Source organism: Aegilops tauschii, chromosome 3 (assembly GCF_002575655.3).
Source record: "Aegilops tauschii subsp. strangulata cultivar AL8/78 chromosome 3, Aet v6.0, whole genome shotgun sequence".
Classification (NCBI taxonomy): Eukaryota; Viridiplantae; Streptophyta; class Magnoliopsida; order Poales; family Poaceae; genus Aegilops; species Aegilops tauschii.
The window spans coordinates 575867948-575872943 of NC_053037.3; the positions used below are offsets into that span (position 1 = coordinate 575867948).

At 56.9% G+C, this 4996-nt stretch overlaps 1 pseudogene; it reads left to right on the forward strand.

Annotated features, from left to right (window-relative positions):
- The first annotated feature begins 703 nt into the window (after positions 1-703).
- Positions 704-4825, forward strand: LOC109751189 (nicotianamine synthase-like 5 protein; annotated as a pseudogene).
- The last annotated feature ends 171 nt before the right edge of the window (positions 4826-4996 follow it).

A 4996-nucleotide genomic window follows, 5' to 3' on the forward strand; every position in this document is an offset into this window, starting at 1 on the left:
CAAAGACTGGGGAGCACTGCAGGACGTTGATGTCATTGTGAGTTCCTGGCATCCCAAAAAAAGAGTGCCAAATCCAGAGGTCATGTGTGGCCACTGCCTCAAGTACCACACTGTAACCGCCTTTGGCGCCTTTGTATAACCCCTGCCAAGCAAATGGGCAATTCTTCCATTTCCAATGTATGCAGTCGATGCTTCCAAGCATCCCAGGAAATCCTCTTGCTGCATTCTATGCTAGGATCCGAGCAGTGTCTTCCGCATTGGGTGTTCTCAAGTATTGCGGTCCAAACACTGCCACCACTTCCCGATAGAACTTGTAGAAATACTCTATGCTGGTGGACTCGGCCATGCGCCCATACTCGTCGAGTGAATCACCGGGAGCTCTGTATGCAAGCATCCTCATAGCTGTCGTGCACTTCTGGATGGAGGTGAATCCAGTGTGCCGGTGCAATCCTTCTTGCACTTGAAGTAGCTGTCGAACTCCCGGATGGAATTCACAATCCGGAGGAAAAGCTTTCGGCTCATCCGATAACGGCGTCGAAATGTTTTCTCACCGTGCAATGGAGCGTCGGCGAAGTAGTCCGAGTAGAGCATGCAGTAGCCTTCCAGACGATGCCGGTTCTTTGCTTTCACCCGCCCAAGCGCCGAGCCACCTCGCCGCGGCTTCTCACTGCTCGCGAGCAGGCCGACGAGGGCGGCGAGCACCATGAGATGCTCCAGCTCCTGGACGTCGGCTTTGGCTTCCTCATCCAGCAACGCCACGAGCGCCTCCTCATCTTCGGAGTCCATCGCCGGGCCGGGCAATTCACCGAACACCTTTGTGGGCGAGGTGGGCGCAAGCCCGCCCGTGTACAGGCCCTGCGCGGCCGGAGCGCCGGAAAAGGTGCCGGGGCGGCGGCGGAGAGGCTGCCTCGGCGAAACCCCTTCTTTTTCCCGGCGGGAGATGGTCTACCTAGCTGCGGCGGGCGGTGGTCGGCGCCGGGATTGGCAGGGTGGCGGCCGAGCGCGAGGGGTAGGAGGCGAATCTGGGCGGGTGGCTTGACTTTTCGCCTATCAATGTGGCCCCAGGAACGATTTTCCCTTGCGCCAGAGCCCCCGAGCACCCCCCAGTGCGCCGGGTTCGGCCTGCGAGCGCCAGATGCAAAAACGGGCCGACCCGGCGGAATTCGGCGTCCTGGGGGCGCGACTGGGCCGTTTTTTCGTCGCCGGCGCAAATAAACTGCCTTGGGAGGCCGTTCTGGGGGCGCGGCTGGAGATGCTCTCATAGCAAGGAAGCCACCGCCCTGGTGAGAAAGGTCGCCGGCATCCACGCCGCCCTCTCCAAGCTGCCGCCCTGAGAGCATCTCTAGCAGACCCCGCATCCCGTCCCGACCCGCAAAATAACCGCCAAAATGAGGGTCAGGGCGGGAAAACCTGCCGATCAGACCCACATCCCGCCCCGGTCTGCAAATTTTTTTGCAGGGAGCGGCAAAACATCTCCCCCGATCTCTAGATTCACGGGCTAGGAGGCCGACCCGAGCTCAGCCCCTATCCGCAGCGAGATTTGGCGGGAGGGACATTGCCGCGCGGCCGTTCCCGCTCCCCCACCCTCCGCCACCATTGCCCCGCCACCGCATGCTCCGGTGCATCTTCCCCGGCCGTCCTTCGCCGCCATCGATGACTCGCCGCTGTCCCCCGTCATCGTCAAGGTCGCGCACGCTCCTTCCCCTCGGGCGGATCTCGTCGCCGGCCATGTTGGCCCCGCTGTCGCCCAAGGTAACGCCGCGCCTGCCCGCAAGCGGCAGGGCAACGTGGTCGTGTAGGGCGGGAATCTGGACGCCAACGCCGCTGCGCGATCTCGGCCGGCGGCGGAAAAGGTTGCCAAGGCCGCCGGCGGCAAGGGGAAGAGGATTCCAGCTACAAAGAAGCCGCCTCCTTCATCCACTCACTCCGCCCCAGAAAGAGGTGCCCCGGAGATGCCACTCAACGGTGCTGCTCCCCCCGCAAGCGAGGTGTTTGACGAAATGACCGGAAGGTATGCGTCTTCGGTCATGGCAATTTTCCTTGCTTTTCGCCATTTTGCGATAGCTCGTGACTTGTTTTCATTCACTATAGCGGTGGTTTGAACAATGCAACTGCCGAGTTCGTGAACTTGTTGGACACCAATGCCATTGACATTGATCAAGCCCCGTTCGCCGCATTCGACTACAATGAAACGGGGGGCGGCGTGGACGATCATGGTTGTGAGGAAGAATTAGAGGAGATCGAAGCGGAAGCGTATGAGCAATCACAAACAAAAACTGGGAAAAGCCAGAGATCGAAGAACTACACGATCTTGGAAGATCAAGCTCTGATCAATGCATGGAGTGCGGTGTCTCTTGATGCATGCACGGGTACTTCTCAAACCGCCAAGAGGTAATGGCAAAGGATTGAAGATCAATACTTCCGCATGATGGCAAAGTACCCCAATAGGACTCCACGCACGTTTCGGTCACTTCAAGGGTGTTGGGAGGTGATCAAGCCTATGTGCAGCCGTTGGGCAGCTTGCTTGGAGCAAGTACGCAACGCACCTCCAAGTAAAACCGTGGAATCCGACTATGTGAGTTTGTTTTGCCTTTGTTCAAGTTGTGCATCATCATATTGCATCATTTCACTTTGTTCACATTGTGTAGGACAAAATTGTCCAACATAGATACAAAAACATGGAAGCTTCGAAAGGCAAATTCTTCAAACTAGAGCATTGTTGGGACTTGCTCCAAAAGTGCGAGAAATGGAAGTTGATCAACAAAGAATCCCCACCGAAGAGAGGCTCACTTACAAACATGGATGAAGATGATGGCCCAAGAAATTTGAACAAGCCCGATGGCGACAAGAAGACTAAGGAGAAGATGAAGAGAGAGTAAGAAGCATCGAGCTTGAGGGAGAAGATTGATGCCATGGTGCAATCAAATGAGTTGATGTTGTTGAAGTCGTTGAAGATCAAAAAAGAGTTGGCCGAGAAGAAGGCAAAGGATAAGCAAGAAAAGTGGCAATTGCTCAAGGAAGAGGGGCTGCGCAAAGCGGCCATTGAGGAGAGAAGAGCATGTGCCGCTGAAAACAAAGCCATGTCCAAGTTGCTTGCCGAAGAGAACAACATCATGTCAATGAACCGCAATGACATGGACGACCTCACCAAAGAATGGCATGATATGGCAAGGAGAAAAATCTTGAAGAGGAGAATGATTGCGTTGGCCGGTACGAGTTACAATGCCGGAGATGTTTTCTCTGCTCCATATGGTGGCAATGTCGATGATTTCGATGCGGGAGTTGGAACAAGCGTCGGAGGTGGATTCGGTTATGGCGATGAACTTCAAGATGGACTCGATGACGCGGAGTGAAGATCGACCAAGATGATGCCGGACGTGGTCGTCACTTTTGCAAGACCCTCTTTTGCGTTTGTCCTACTAAACTGAGGCTTTTATTTGCGCGTAAACTGTGTTATGTTGTTTGAAATTTGAACTTATTAGTGGGAACCTATGTAAAATTTAAGAATTGGGTGTTTTCTGTTTGCGGGTCGATGCGGCGGTGCCCAAGCAAACCCCGCAAAAGCCGACTCGTAAAAAGGTATACTTCACGAATATATTTTTATACGGGTCCGTTTGTGAGTCTATGTCTGCGGCCGTCCGGGGTCTGCTAGAATTGCTCTGAGGCCGTCTTTAGAGGCCGACGCGCTGTTCACCGCGTGCGTCACGTCGAGCCCCGCCTTCGACGTGGCCGCGCTGGGCCCGGAGGCCGGGAGGATGCGGGACGACCTCGTCCGCCTCTGCGCTGACGCCGAGGCGCGTCTCGAGGCTTCGACCACCTGGGGCGCCTCTTACCGTTAAACGACAGCTACGCCCGCCCGAGCGAGCTGGAGCACGCGCTCCTGTCCCGGCACGCGCCGGACCACCTCGCCGTGCCCGCGCGCGTCGCGTTCCTCGGGTCCGGCTCACTGCCGCTCAGCTCGCTCCTGCTCGCCGCGCGCCACATGACGGACGCCGTCGTCGACTGCTACGACCGGTGCGGCGCGGCCAACGACCGGGCGAGCCGGCTGCTGCTGCGCCCGCGCGCCGACGACGATGCCAAGCGTGGCGCCCTGGCCGAGCGCATGTCGTTCCGCACGGCCGACGTCGAGGACCTGACGAACGAGCTCGCCGCGTACGACGTGGTCTTCATGGCGGCACCCATAGGTGTGACGACCGGGGAGAAGGCCCGCGTCGTGGCGCACCTCGGCGAGCACATGGCGGATGGCGCGGTGCTCGTCGCGCGGAGCGCGCACGGGGCCCGCGGCTTCCTGTGCGCCGTCCTGGAGCCAACGGACATCGCCCGGGGCGGGTTCCACGTGCTGGCGGTGCACCACCCCGACGACGGCGAGGTGATCAACTCCATCATCGTCGCCCGTAAGGTGCCGGGTGGCGGTGGAGTCTCCCAGCTCGCGCCGCCGGCGGTGAGCCCGCCGTGCAAGTGCTGCCGACGACCTGCCATCTCGCTTTCGCCTGAAAAAGCCGACCGACCATAAATTTTATTTTCAGGCGACTAACATATAGCCAGACCCTTTTTTTACATCACACATCAAAAGTTTAAGATGCTCCTTTTGCAGATTACTGTAACACTCTTTTTCCTCTCTATTCCATCGCCGGAGCCGTCCTGACATTTTATTTCACGGCAGGCGGCCTAGTTATAGGTCTAGCTCAATATTGGTAAACATACGGGCAACTTCTAATGGATTGCACGGGGTGAACAACCTCTTCTAATCGCCCCCCTCCCCTTCCCCTCTGAATTTCACAAGTGGGCCTCCCCCCCTAATTAAATACTAGCCAATCTTTCCTACTCCCTCCATCACAGTTTGTTGGGCGCATCTTGAAAACCAGATTTTTTTCATAATCCCACGGAAATATGGCGCAGCTCCTTAACTATCCTATTAATTGGGGCGCATTAGGCTGCTTCTTTCCATTTCTCTTCCTCATGTAAGTGTTCTAATGTTGTTCTCTCTCCAGGTGGG